Genomic DNA, 15,856 nt, shown 5'->3' on the forward strand with positions numbered 1-15,856 from the left:
TGTGTGTATGTATGTGTGTGTGTGTGTGTGTGTGTGTGTGTGTGGCAGGACCCCACAGTCTTTCCTTGCGGCTGTTAGCCTCAGGCCACGTCGACTGTACTGGTATCATAGTATTGTGTTGTAACCCCAAACATGCACCTCAGATGCCTTATGAGTGCTTCTGTAAAATTGGGAATAATTTATCTATCAAGACTTTTGTTGAGTTCACGTGACTTATTTTTTGTAATGCACAGCCAAGGCGCTTTGTGTTTCATATCTTGACCTAGTTGAACAACTTTTAAGTGGTGGATTGTTTAATTCAATTCTCTGAGTCTGTCTCTCAGTACTGCACCTCTGATCTCTCTCTCTCTCTCTCTCTCTCTCTCTCTCTCTCTCTCCCTCTCCCTCTCTCCTCCGGAGCTTATCTCGGTGCGCATCGTCAGCATCAGTTTGAAGTCAAATCTGACAGCCGCTGCCTAGCCCGGTCCTTTTTCCGTCTCTTACACTATCTGGTGGTCATTCCGGCTCGTTTAAGAGGTACAGTCCCGGATTAGTGTGCTAAACGTGTGTAATTATTGATGTACTTTTTGGGTGGGTGGGCTGGAGGGAAGGGGGGGTTGACCTCGATTGCCGCCCGGGATGTGAGACTCTATAGGCTGACGTGCTTTTCTCTCAGTGTGGTCTTACCTTTTTCTCTCTTTGCAGTTCAGTCGGGACTGTGGGAGCGCGTCTGATCGCTGTCTTCAACTTGGGGCGAAGAAAGACAAGGGAAACTCCTCGGGATTCTCCGTACACCGAGCTCTGATCCGGATATTCTGGTGAGCACACTTTGGCCAAAATAGTATTGTTGCATTTTGAATCAATTTTTGCATTTTCTTGCACACTCCATATGTTTTGTTGTGCTCGTTTGAAACGGGTGTGTCTAAAAATGACCCGGGCACTTTTTGTCTTCTTTTGAAACGATCACCGTAAAACACTTAAAAAAGCGTTTCATGAATTGTTTGCCCATGCCCGGAGCTGAAAAGAGCAGCGTGGTAGTGCAGCTGCTCGCTCCTTCGCTTTCAAAAACATTTTTTTATCCCATGGCAGCGAAGTTTGCGCTTATTATGCACGGGAATTAAACGTGGCGATTTGTGACAATTATCTGTCAGTATTCTTATCACGGAGGGCGAGGAGAGTAAAATAGAGTCGGACGGGGTGAGAGAGTAGGGGAGAGATTAGGTGAGGAGTGTGAGAAGAAAGAAACATTTGAGGGATCCCTCAGGGAAGCGCTGCTTCCCTTCTTTTATGAGAAGGGTTTTATTAGTCTTTTATTTCTCCACAATGATGACATTGTCTGATATTGTTCTAAAGACTCTACTTGATATGCTATTATTGTCAGTGCCTTTATTCCCATTATATATATAGTGACATCCTACAGTACTGCTGGCTGTGCTGTAGGCACAAATCTATGGGGCCATTTGCTGCTTTTATTGTCCTGTTTATCAATTAAGCTTGTCTATAATGGAGATATCACACTTCCTCCAACATAAAACATTACTCTCCCACACACCATCCGTTAGCATCTCACCTCCCACATAGCCACACTTGCTGTCCACAGCCGATTATCTGGTTATGTGCCATCATTTGCACTAATAGAGAGTCCCTACTTAATGTAATGACAACTCGATCTGTCAGCCCGTGCACAACAGAGGGCCGCTTAAAGGCTCATAAGCGGTGTCATCAAGGGCAGATTGAGAAGCCATAAAGACACAGAGGACATGACAAAGTGCCTATGGAGGTTGTCTGAGTAGTTTGCTGATGTGTTTTATTGTCCATGTACAGTATGGGGCCATCATTGTGAGCCATGTACCCAGGAATGTGTGTGTGTGTTTTGGTGTGTGTGCCTGTGTGGCAGCTCTGCTCAGTCATGTGTATGCAAGGAAAGAATAAGTGAGCAAAAAGAAAAGAGGGACAGAGAGAGGGAGGGAGAGAGAGAGATTATGCTAACTCAAAGTATTGGAGGAAGAGGAAAACCCATGTAAGCAGTTTTTCTTTTAGCTTATATATTTATATATTTAGCTGTCAGGCTCTTCACTGATACGCAGTAGGTTCTCTGGCTTTGACATGCTTGTCACCAGCATGAGATTTATATGAAAGAAGGCCACTGCTTATTTTAGCTTAGCTACACGACTGCAAGACAAACAAGAGGAGGCTAAGAGGATTGACCAAACAACATCACAACTTCATGTAGGTGGCTTATAACTCAGGTAGCATGAGAAGAAAATTACCGGACCACAGTTGAAGGTCCACTGTAGTGTACAGTATCTCCGCTCAGTTTTTTGAAGTGACCCAAAAGCTGCAGGTGAGAGCACAGGAAGTAACGATGCACTACAAAGCAGATGAGCTGTGGATATTTAAAGGATATTAAAAATTAAGCTAATTTTCAGGTTCATACATGTATTTTAGGTGTTAGGTGTTATGTTTGCGTGCTTTATGTTCAAAGAGCATTTGAAAAGCTCAGTTTTAGTGCCTGTCTCTTTAAATCCACCTCACGAAAAGCCCAGTCTGCTCTGATTGGCTTGCAAGAAAAATAAGGTGCACCCATGCAAAGGTAGTTTTCAAGCTATGGGTGGAGGTACTCGGATACTCATGGGGGCATTATATTCTAATGAGCATGCATATGACAGAAGGGGGAGCCAAATCTAAATGACTTGTTGAATCCAATGTCCAGGCACCCCATACAGAAATCAGACTGGGTTGTCTTATTTCACATTGAATGGATTTTTAGGCAGTCCAGTATGTGCAAAAGCCCTGAAAATGTGAGTTTCTTGTGAAACAATAATAGAACAATTAGAATTTATCTCATGTTTCCAGCTACATTTAAGGTAAATGTAGCAATTTCTCAAAGAAAATGCATTGCAATCTCAGAGCATCCTGTGTCATCCCTCTTCAATTTACCTCCTGTATTCTCTTCAGATGGCTTTGGGTCTGGGATTCACACAGATGTGTCAGATTTTGACCATCATTGCAGACATGGCCATGCCATCAAGCAATGAACCAATCATGTAGCCTTTGCGACCCCCATCAGTTTTTTTGTCAGGTGAAAATGAGATGATGTTGTCTCAGATGACGTGCTGACACGGTGTCGCTCATGGCAGTTCAGATGATGATAATGATGAGAGGATTGCTCCGGCTCTTAATAATCTGATTAGCATCTGATAAGGATAAAGTAGGCAGCTAGGTGCATTACATCATATTGATAATGGTGTTTCAGTGCTGCAGTCAGAAGTAGAGCGCTACGTCTCACACCAGAATAAGATCAAAAGGACTTGATTTCCCAGAATGCTCTTCACTCTAAGAGCTATGTGACTTATACTGGAGCAAAAGCAAACACCGGGTTAAGGGGCTCTCTCGCAAGAAGCAGACAAGTTGAGTATCTTTTGACAGCATGAAAGAATGGTTAGACTTGTATTTGGTGTTGTTGTTAAGATGGTGGGCTGGCAGCATCATCACAGTCTTAAGAACATGACAGTCCGTGCAAAATGGTAGCGGCACACAAAGCCAATCCTGATTTTTCCATGTGACAGATTGTGTGTGTGTGTTTTCTTTTCTTTCCTCCGTTTTTTTTTTTGTTCTCTCAGTTACTAAATCACATATAACAGGCACATACACACTCAAATGTACTTGCGCACATTATCTAGTTTGTGTTTATCATGGACTACCATGACAAACAAAGCGTCCAACACATTTTTAAAAATACCAAAAACACATTGATGCAGGTCTGCATACACACTTGCCTACACACTTAGGTAAAACCTTATTGTGTCTTGGACGTTTCCACCCATTCTGTCATACAGTACATGGCCTTGGGCTTAAAAATATCTGAGTGCCGACACACACACACACACACAGACACACGGTTCTAGCAGGGACAGCCCTGGTGAGCTGGCACCAAACCAAAGAGCTGGTGATAACGAGGTTGAAGTTAGTTAGAATTTTAGCTGCGCCTCAACCTCCTAACACCCTTTCTAAATCTGATTCATCCCAAAATGAGATGTTTTTCCAAGAGAGGGAGATGAAAACATTCTCTCTCTCTCTCCCGCTCTCTTTCTCTCTCCCTCTCTTCTTTCCTTGCCAAATACAGTTGAGCTCACCCCCTCCTCTTTCTATTACTCTCATACTCTCACACACTATCTGTTTCACACCCCGTTCCTCCCTCCCGTTCTCTCACATCTCTCTCTTCTCTCCTCCCCTGGCACCTCGATGTGTTTCTCTTTAATTGAGATGCATTTCAGTGTGGTGCAAATTAGCTTTCTACAGCTCCAGTCTAAACTTGCAACCTGTGCGTGTGTGTGTATGTGCCCATGCATGTATGTGTGCATGTGTAATCTATATATGTGTGTGTGTGTGTGTGAAAAGAATTCCCACAGTTGAAAGTGAAAGCGCTACCTTCCTGTTCGTTTCTCCAACGCGTCTTCTGATGCCTCCTCTCTCCCACAAACGTACATTTTTAGTACAGCATTAATAACACTCAGTGGTTTGGTTGGTTTTGTGTCTCTTGGCTTGGAGGAATTCACTTGGCCCCCCTTTTCGGATTTGAATTCAGATCTGTGCCTCTGAGAGATGACATTGCATGGCAGCTCATTAGGGAGAGGGACGGAAATCACGAGGGTCAGGGTTTATAAAGACACTTTTCAGTTATGCAATGCTTGTCTTCTGCAGCTGATCTGATCTTGTGCTGTTTTGCTAAAGAGAAAAGGCTGGCTGGGGGATATTCTGTACACTGTGCAGGGTCAGGACACAAGTGCAGGGTTGATTCTGTATTAAAATTCACGTTTTCGGTAACAAGCATGCCACCTAGAATGAGAGAGAGCACAGATGTCCATCATGGCCAGCGGTGCATTCAGGTGCCAGTCATATGGTCCCATTGCCCAAGTTTGGAAGTCTAAGACGCTGCTAAGAAGATGCGCTGTGATTTATTGGTCAGAGTGCTATTAAAGCACGTTGATAGCTGATTTTAGTATTTGCATCACAACAAAGAGCAAAGAAAATAGCAGGTCAGTTAAGCCATGAAATATGAATGCATGAATGCAGCACACATGCCAATCAATCTCTTAATGTTAGGGAAAGTGAAAATTAATTTGTGCCCCCCCTGTTGATTCGGATCAGCTCCAAAATGTAATGGGTTCTGCTTCAACCTGCCATGTTTCCTAAAAACTGGGCCAGTAGGTTTTTCATAATCCACCTGACAAACAAACAAAGAAACTGAAAGAAACCTCTCATGAGCACAAAACATGATCCGCTTGGCAGGGGTAAATCATAGGTTCCACTGAGTTTACTCCTCTTTTTAGAAAAATTGTCTAAAAAGTAGAATACTAGTTTCCAGCCTAAGGGGTTACAATAGGATTAGCTGATGGGAATATGGGAAAAACAAAAACAAAAAAAAAACATTCTTTCTGCAGAACTTCAGTGCATTGTTTCTGACCTTTCTCTAATCTATGCTTTTTATTGTGAATTCTGGATTGTTTTAACTTTTCATGCCCCCCAAAACACAAAGAAAATATCTTTGTTTGAGCTGCCTGTATGTATAACCAGTGATACTTTCATAAGCGCATGTAGACATAGCTTCTTTTTAAAGGGTTTCAGACCAAAGAGGGTCGGCAGCTGCTGAATTAAAGGGATCATCATGCGGCCTCAATATAACCTTTCTCTGCGAAGGAAAAAGTTCAGGAGCGGAGTTATATTTCAAAATGTGAAAATTATCTCACAGTGGCAGATACCGACACGTCTTAAAACGAAAAAATAAGGTTCATCTAAAAGAAAAAAACATCTTGAAGCAGGTTGTCCCCCGGTAGTCTCTGGTGTGTGTATACGCATGTGTGCACGAGTGTGAAATGTTACACTTTGTGCCACTTTGTCTGCGTACATGCATGCATGTGAGTGAGCGAGAGGAGTCGTTAGGGAGAGTGATGCTGACAGTGGGATGACCTTGGGGCTCCCAGTCTTCCTCCTGTCGATGAAGGGGATGACTTAGTGCCTCCCTCCCAACCCATGATGGCTCATTTATTATCATTAGGCACACAGTCAAAAGATGCTGTTCAGGCCCTCAGAACCGAGTCTGCGAGTGTGCGAGCTTGTGTCTCCGTGTGTGTATCACTGAGAGTGAGAGACAACAGGACAGAGACGGGAAAGGAAGTCTTATTTCTTACGATAAGAGCCGCGCGTCTGAGCATATGTGTCTGTCAGCTGGCGTTTGTCACAGGTGCGGCTGCCTTTGTGTTAGCTTCTGAACGCGTGTTTATCCATATCTTGACGACAGACGTATTGCCTGTCAGTCCACATCTGCCTACGAGACGCGCCTCCTTCCCGGCCTGCTTACCATGCAACATAAATATCAGTCCATGCCATAACCCTAACCTTACGTCACCTCAGCCAGCCAGTGAGCAACATCAGTGGTATATGGGTACATCAGGGCGGCCTCTGTGCTATCGTTTCTCAGCGTGATGGATGGAGACTTCTGCAGGCCAGTCAATACCCAATCTGAGCCCCACTGTCCTGATTTAAGATACAGCTGCACCCAGGTGACACACTCAGAGGCACGCCACTTTAATCACTCTGAGCATCAACTCTACGCTGCCAAGATTGGTGTGTGGGTGGGTGGGTGAGTGTGTGTGTGTTTGTGTGTGTGTTTGTATTAGTATCTCACTCAGTCAAGCACTGCTGTAATCACACAGCGATCGGCAAGTGCCTGCACTTCTGACAGAGTTAACATTTCTTTAGAATTTAAAGGGTGTAACATAAATAACATTCACGGGGGGTGGGGGGGGGGATTTATGCTACATGTTGTTGGAACAGGAGCAGAAAACATGCATTAAGAGTTATCTGGAAAGAGAATGAAATTTGTATGAAGTCTTGTGCAAACTGAAAGTTCTCACCCAGTAACCCTGTCTCCTACAAAACATGTTTATATGCTTGTAATTGCTTTGCCAAATGGAGGAAATGTAATTCTGGCTGGATTAGATTTAGTGTTTTTTCCAATCCATAAAGAGAGGCGAGAGGGAGGAGGAGAGAAGGCTGGGGTGGATGGCTGGGCATACAGAACATACAGGACTTGAAATTGGGATTTGTGATCATGTCCCACATGCTGTTAAGTTTAGGCTACTAGGCCACTTGGTCAAACTGAGGGAGAGATTGTGGTATTGATTAAATATTGAAAAAAATCAATGCGTGCTGTCTTAAGTCAGCCTCAAGTCAGTGGCCACTTTTTTCAACATTTAACCAAGGCCATTATTTTCCCCTAACCTTAAAAGGACAGTTGACCCAAAATATCAAAAAGACATATTTGTTCTCTCACTTGTAGTGCTATTTCAATCTATATTGTTTAGGAGTAAGGTTGCTGAGTGTTGGAGATATCGCCCATAGAGATGTCTGCCTCCTTTCAAACATAATGGAACTAGATGGCACTCAGCTTGTGGTGCTCAAAGTGCCAGAAAAATACATTTGAAAAACAGCAATGTCTCTTTCCAGAAATCATGACCTGGTTACTCATGATAATCCACAGACCCTGTAGTGAGCAGTTTCTTGTTGGAACTTCTTACCGCTGAAATACACCCACCGACTGTATCACCAGGCAGAAGGAAGTGTGCAGCTCAGCTGATCAGCAAATGTTACAGCTCAGCCAAAGAGGACATCATTAATGTTTACATCTCACACTGCCACAAGCCTCTCGTCCACGAGTAGCTGCACACTTCCTCCTGCATGGTAAAACGGTTTGCGGTTGCAGTTCCTACATGATTTTTGAAAAGAGGCACTGCTGTTGACTTTTTCAAATTTATTTTTTGGTGCTTTGAGCACCACAAGCCGAGTGCCATCTAGTTCCATTATAATAAGAGACGGCAGACATCTCTGCGGTCGATATCTCCAACATTCTGCAACTCACACCAAAACAATCTAGACTGATAAATAGCACTACAGGTAGGAGAAAAAACATGTATTTTTGATTTTGCGGTGAACTGTCCCTTTAAATAGTTGCCAAAGCACACCCATAGAAACTTAATGTAGTTGTAACTAAGTGTAATTTTCATTAGCCATGCTCGCATTTAGATAATTCCAAACGTGCAAACATGTCTTATTCACATTAATTGAGTTTTGTGCAAGGAAGGAAAAGTGTTTCATGATCGAAAAAGGTGGGCAGCTTAAATTGGGCATCATCAATGTGTGCAGTCTTCCTGCTGCTTCAGTTTACGAGCACATCATGCAGCAGCAAACGCTCCAGTACGTGCGGTAATCAAGGGAAGATTGTGTTTGTATGAGCGAGCGGTTGGATATCGCTACTTTATCAGAGAGTAATCTGTTTGCACTGGTTCAAATTGTTCCCTCTTGACATGTCATCATTCACATACATGCACAACACATACTTACTTGTGTACACACTGACGCACACACATAGACGCACACACACCCACAGCCCCTCCCCTCCAGCCCCTCCACTTTGGCTGTTAGTCTAATTTATGAGGTGCCGTTAATTTGGCCTAAACGCTCGTTGCGAGACCTCCCTCCTCTCTCATCCCTTCATCCCTGCATCCCTCCTTCTCATCCTCCCTCTCATCAGTCACCCGGCAGAGTAAATCAGAGGGGTGGTATTGCACAGCAGGCAATACATAGACTGGACACCTTGACTAATATACCGCTGTCCTTCTCCCTCCCTCCCTCTCTCCCTGTCTATCTAACTCTCCGCGTCCCTCCCTCTCTCCATCTCTCTTGGCCGCTGTCTAAATCAAATTTGGCTCCTCTCCTCTCTTCCTCTTTTAGTTTTGCCTCTTTCTCATTACTATCTGCACTCCTTTCACCTCTGCTGTGCTTGTTTCCTGTGCACTCTCTCTCTCTCCACTCTTCCTACCTCCACCCACTGTCTCCATACTTCTGCCTGCCTCTCTTCCTCCACTCTACTTCTTCGCTCCCTTACCTAGCCTTGCTCCTCCTTGCCTCCTCCCCCGTTCTCCTGTTCTCATGTTAGGTGTAAATTTAGAACAGAAGGCATGAGGGGATGCTGTGTGTGTTTGTGTGTGTGTGTGTGTGTGTGTGTGTGTGTGTGTGCATGAGAGAAAGAGAAACTCTACATGAAAGCTTCTCAGAGTCCCCATACAGCGCTCAGATGGGGCTGATTAAAAACCTAAAGCCTTGGTTTTCATCCACATTTAGGATTCACATGAAATCAGATACACACACTCACGTGCACTCAGTTATACACACACACACACACACACACACTAATGCACACGCACTCCCCCCTCATTATCTTCCTCTTATTTCTCTCTTTTGCTCCCTACTTGTCTTTTTTTCTTCGCTCTGTGTTTCACTCTCTTAAACAAAAACACACACCAAAGTGACCGGCCGAGGGTGATTCTTTCCAATACAGTGGAAGTGAACAGAAAGAGCATCAGGCATCTGAGACCCCCTCATCGCTTTACGCCACATTGTTCTCTGTAATTCCATACACGGCACTCACTTGGGAGCAACCCTGTGCCTTATCCAGTGCTCTGGACTGCCCAGCACACCTATCCATCACTGTCCATCTCTCCACCTCTTTCTCTTGTCTGTTGCTGTCTCTTTTCCATCCTTCACCCCCGCTCTAAATCGTTCTGGGTTTCACGTCTATTTATTTTTCTTCTTTTCCGTCTTATTCCTCATCTTTCACAGCGTCGCTCTCTCGCTCACACCCTTCTGCCACCCCCCCCCCCCCCCTCCTCCACTCCGTCCCCTTCTTCTTCCTCTTTCCTCTTCAAATTCCCATAGCACAGAGGGCTTAGCTCCCTCTCAATAAATGTAACAACATCTAGCCTCCTGTTCTTTGCCGTACACCCCACCCCACCTCTCCCCCTCCCTCCCTCCCTCCTCTCTCTGTCACTTCTCCCTCTCTCAGCGGGCTCCCTACCAGTGCACACTTACAGTCACAAGATAAAGCATGCTACCTCTGCCTTATCCCTCTGTGTATTATATAAATCCACCGTGGTTATCATTAGGCAAGAGCACCTTAAAACACTGCTTCATTCTATATAAAGATCAGACTCTCTTTAGAGCAAAGAATTGACTTAATTAGAAAGGAACAGAATGAGACAAAAATGGGATTTTTAAGGCTGATACTAATTTATGAGTATATATATATATATATATGAGCTGATATTCATTTTTTTTAACTTTGACTTATTTTTTTTATTGTAAACCAGGACAAGGCAAAATGCATTTATTGCAGCAGATAAAGCTTCAAGCTAATTTTCATCTGTGATCCCAGGATGAGTGCCTCCAGTGCCGCGCGGATTGACGCTGTAAAAGATTTCACAGTTGTAGCGAATTAAAAGATTTTGCCTCAAAACAAACACAGTAAGGCTTCATTATTGCAGCCAAATTTAAAACAGACTACAAAAGTACCCATCTAACTACCCCGACATCAGCAGTCTAAAGCATAATTAAAATCAGACAATTCAGTTGGAACTGAGTATTTTTCAGATATGGGATGTTACGCAACCTTTAACACTTCCCAACATTTCATTTCAGTACAGCAAACCCTGGCTAAGAGAGTGTAAGTCTGACAGTCCTTGTGACATTTTTTTTCTCACCAGAGTGAAAGTGTTTAAAAGAACTTCACGCTCCGATATTGAATAGGATAAGAAGGAAGTTACAAACTGCTGCAAAGATTGTCTTATAATAAACCAACATTAACCATAATTTAATTTAAAAAATGAGAAACTCCTGAAAGTCTTTCTGAAGAGCAAATTGCTGTGGAACTATGTTGTTCATGTAGTAATGCAGTCTAGAATAAAGACACAAATACAGAGAAAATATTTATTTGAAAAAGGAAAATATAATCAATGAGGTTGATTTTATTTTATTTTTTTAAGGAAAAGAAGTGCCAAAATGTTCTGGTTTCAGCTCATCCAATGTGATTATTTGCTGGTTTTCTTAGTCTTGTTCAATTATCAACTGAATATTATTGGATTTTGGACAGTTAGTTGGACAAAACAAGACATTTTATAGAGAAAACTTGAAAAAATTGAAACTTGAGAAAATCATTGGCAGATTAATTTAACAGAAAAGTTATTTGCCACTCTAAAAAAACAAGGGTTAAATGATCATAACATTTAACCTAGAAAAACTTCTAATAGATTCTGTTTTTGTCTATCTGCCACCATTTAAATTGACATGATAGGCCTCAAAGGTATAATAAAAAACAAACATAGAATAGAATAGAATAGAATAGTAGTTTAGTAAAGTACTTATTTGAAAAGTAGTTTTGGAGGCTTTATTCAGTATATAGGACAGGAAAGGTGACCATTGCATTTCAGCTGAATTGCGTTCTCATCCATATGACTGACTTGTGAAATTTATTTGAACCAATAAATACATTCAGGTCATGTTCTTTGGGATCAGCAGCATAAATCAGGAGTTAGCAGCTTCTCACAATACTGGCAGCCCGCTAAAACAGTCTGATAAGTGCAGAATGATGAATTATTGTAACATCAAAAGATTTTTTCTAACTTGGTTTTTGGGGGATCGCTCGACACATTCATTATTCCAATCGACACAAGTATTATGAATGTGTTAGTGTATGAATTTACACATGTGAAAAGCACATCCTTTTATTTCTCAGCTCCGCACATGCCGGGGTGTAACACTTTCAACTTAAATAATCATCAAATTCAATGACGGACATGGAAGTCGCAAATCAAGTATGAATTGAGTGCATTTTCTTGTGTGAATCCATTATGTGGCTGTATCCCTGCGAGATCTCCGGGAGGCAGGCCAAGTGTCTCTGGCTGAGCCATCTCCATTCGCAGTGTGTCTGTTCAGTCAGCCACACAGAAGACAGATAGAACCACCAGTCTGCTCACCCCTCCAGTCGCACCAATGTAATCAGACCTCAGCAGCCATAAACCACCGGCTATGGACACTCTGCCCAGCCCGCTGTCACACACACACAAACACACACCCACACACGGAAACACAATCCCAAGTACACAGATACAGACAAATGAATGCGAAGTGTACACTCGCGCGTGATTTGCGTGCATGAGCGTAGACATGAGCTGCAAATATGAAAGACACTGCTGTTGCATTGGCTCACACTTGCATATCTGTACATGCTGACACATATATGCAACCACATGTATCTTAAAGAGAGGCGTCGAGTGGTGGTCCTCTTAAGTTCTTCCCAACATGTCCCACTCTGCTGGGGCAGGAAGGATGTCTTCTGGCTCAGGGGGGGATCTTCATCATGTTGCTCATCCTGCCACTATTATGTGTGTGTGTGTGTGTGGTTGAACTACCGTGTGTGAGTAATGTGAAAGCTTGTGTCTTTATCTCCCTCCCCTCACTGTCTCTTCCCTTCCATCACTCTTTTAGCACCTCCATCAGTGTCTGTTTCACCCCTCACCACCGCCTGCGTCTCAGGCCATTTTGTGTCTGTTTGTCTTTTTGTTATCTTGTATCTTTTGTTCTCCTCTCCGACAAACTAACACTCAGTGTCTCCCTCTCCCGTCTCCCCGTCTTTCTTCACTCACTCTCTCTCTCCAGCTTTGTGGTGTGAACGATGGTGGATGACTGTGCTTTAGGAGATTTACTGCTGGATCCTGTCTCTGTCAGGTGTCGAGACGAAAGGAAAGCGATGAAGGGGGTGCGGGGGTGCGTGGGGGTGGGGGGAGGATGGAGGGAGAAGCAGATGGAAGATAGAGCAGTACACAAGGAGATGACGGAGGGAGAGAGGAGAAGGAAATGGAATCAGAGAATGAGGGTAAAGGAAGGGATGAGAAAGAGAAGATTATGCAGGGGAGCATAGAATGACATAGAGTAAGAAAATGTGAACAGAGTATAGAATAGAAAGAGAGGCTACACTATGTTTTTAAAACAGTCTCTGAATATAGTTTTCAGAATTGCTCTCTCCTCAGATATAACCGAGTCTCCTTTCTCTTTTACTTTCCCTCCTTTTCTCACCCAAACCCAAACAGACACACAAACTTACACAGCTACAGACACAAAAATGGAATGAATGCCGTCAGTTCCAGGTGCATTCGCATCGACCAGAAACCAATTTGTGTTCCTCTGTAAATGCAGGGATTTGCTGATCTCACATTCTTGTTTCGAACCGACTCTCCCGATGGTTAAGCGCTGTGGGTCTTATCAGGGGTTAAAGTCGCGGCTGAAGGGTCACTGTGAATGTGTTTAACCCACTAGAAGACCATTCACACTCGTTAATGGCTCCCAAGAGGAAGCACACGCATACATCTTCAAAGGCCAGGCAGACTGCCTTGGCAGCAGAACATATATTCACAGCACACAGACATTATTCTTAAGCTCCTCGTGCTTGTGAAGGCCATCCATTTATTGCTGTTTTCAGGTTATTCTAACATTATAGGTCACTATTATATAATCAGCAGTGAAAGGAAGCAATGAGTTTTGAGGCGTTTGGTCCATTTCATGAGTCCACCCTAATGGAGCCAAATCAGAGTGAACCGAATCGCCCACATTACTTGTCTGTCATTTTTATCCTGTAATTCACATGACATATGCTTGTGTTTAAACGATTGTAGATATAGATGACTGGTTTTAACCTTACTAGCCTATAGTAGACAACCCAAAAAGTGAATTCAATGCAAAAGTGCCTTAAACCTGCATTCTTCCGACTCCATTGGCTGTTAATACAAGTCTGATTGTATAGAAGTCTATGAGAAAATTACCCTTCTTTTAGGCCTGGGTGATATGGCCAAAATGTGATCATGATTTTAAAAAAATGTATCAGTTGGTAATGATAATTACAGTAATAATTATTGTAATACATTTCAAATAATGATTTATTTCATATTAAAAGGCTTTGGCTCCTGACATTTTAAGAAAATTGTGGTTTAAACTATTTTTAATTGGCAATACGTAATGAAGAAGTAATGTACTTCACATTACAAGTACATTCACAATTTTGTATCGGCTACTTTAGTACAATTTTGAGGTATTTGCACTTTACTTGAGTATTTCTATTTTCTGCTATTATATACATTTGTGCCACTTCACTATTTGATACCTGTAATAACTTTATGGGCAGGTGGGTAACTAGCGTTTAAGATGGATTAGCGCCCCACTCTTTTGGTGTATGGGTTGTTTATTTAAATCAATTTCAATTATTGTAACTTATTATTATATTTCTATCACGGAAAATTATACTAAGATAATTATAATTTAATCGGCAGGCCCTACCTACTTCTGACTTTTGATTTTATGACCACAGTCGCTAGTTTAAAGTCTTCTTCAATACAGCATGATGTTAATTTGATATACAGATAAGACGATTACGCGGTGTATGCTTATAGCGCGGCTATAAGCTACTGACTGACAGTACGCTACCGCAGCACACTGCATATTTCCCTCTTAGTGTTTTCAGTTCATCAAAGGTAATTGTAATATTTTGGTCACCCAAAAAATGTCTAGTGTTGTTTTGTTCTAAACAACCTGCTAAGGAGTTGGCTGTTCATTTTGAATTATGGATACACCTTGTTAACCAAGCTAGCTAGCTAGCACTAGAGTTAGTTTGTTACTTAGTATTCTCCTCCCAAGCTCTGAAAAAACTCACCCAATAATGGCCTCTACTGGCTCCAAAAAAAGAAAAATATTGACAGCCAAAATGCAAAACTCAAGGCTTTAAAATGGAAGGCTAAAAACCAAACTTCTTTCTTTTATTCTTTGATTCCAAGTTGGAAAGATAAACTTTCGTTTCCGAAAATAAGTTTTTGCTTTTGTAAATTTTTATACTGAATTCTGAATTTGATGCATTCTGTTTGTATTAACGTTTTACACAGTTTCCCAACTTTTGTGGTATTAGGGCTGTACAGTCTATGTTTACAGAAGTGGGAAAATGTGTCACTATATGTATTCATCCACCATACAGTGGAGGCTTACTTGGTTACCTAAACTAAAATACATCTAGGCAACAACATATTAATCAATAATATCTGAAGATCAAGTTTCATATACAACTCCCACATTAATAGTCATTAAAACATAATGTGCTTTCAGATGTTTCATGTACAGATTTGAGTGCAACTCTCTGTATTAGCTGTGTTACCAAGAAATTGCTCATGAAGCACAACTGCTCCACATCCTGTAGGGTCAAAAATAGCCCTGCATCAAAACAACACAAGGGGCTGAGCTGGTGTGGGCGTGTGGCTGCAGGTAGTGGTGAGAAGATGAGATACAAAATAGGAAGTCCAGATTGAAGCCTTATCATACAGCAAGACACTGCACAGCAGTTTATACTCCTTTGAGGAAGGATTTTACAACTCTGCAAAGTTATCACGTCAGCAATAATGTGCTGCTCCGTCTAGATGCTTCTGAGGTAAACGGCAGGATTAGCATGTTGCTACATAACACAGGGCACCAAATCATAGACGCATAAGAAACATAGTCATGACTTCAGTGTCTGCGACTGTCCTGCAAAGTGACTTTTAGTATTAAAATGCGTCCCTGTGATCACACCAGGATGAATTTATTTTCAGGCTTGTACACTCTGTGACTGGTAGTCAGGTTCACACTATGTTAGTCTGTCAGTGACAGCAATGCTGGCAGAAATGTCGGCACAATCTGGACACCTCATGTCATTAAAACATGGCTTGTCTTCAGAATGCTCCTGCTTACAATGAACGCTATTTTTTTCAGATTCATGATGATAATGGTCAAATTACAAATAATAAATATGGGTATTATTCAGATCTGAGTTAACCGTGTGCAATGAAGAGTTGATACCGAAATTGTGCAAATCTGTTTTCAGATTTTAGATTTATTTGGGGACTGCAAAGATAACTCTTCAATGCAAAGACGTGAATTCATGCTAGTTAAAGAGTTCAAATGTTTCAAT

At 42.2% G+C, this 15,856-nt stretch overlaps 1 protein-coding gene across 1 annotated transcript in view; it reads left to right on the forward strand.

Annotated features, from left to right (window-relative positions):
- The first annotated feature begins 392 nt into the window (after window positions 1–392).
- Window positions 393–15,856, forward strand: part of ptprdb (protein tyrosine phosphatase receptor type Db) — a 176,254-nt gene continuing 160,790 nt past the window's right edge. The window contains exons 1-2 of the mRNA XM_059338579.1: window positions 393–516; window positions 685–797. The gene's annotated coding sequence lies outside the window, so the exon portion shown is untranslated. The remainder of the gene's footprint in view (window positions 517–684; window positions 798–15,856) is intronic.

The sequence above is a fragment of the Centropristis striata genome, chromosome 1 (assembly GCF_030273125.1).
Source record: "Centropristis striata isolate RG_2023a ecotype Rhode Island chromosome 1, C.striata_1.0, whole genome shotgun sequence".
Classification (NCBI taxonomy): Eukaryota; Metazoa; Chordata; class Actinopteri; order Perciformes; family Serranidae; genus Centropristis; species Centropristis striata.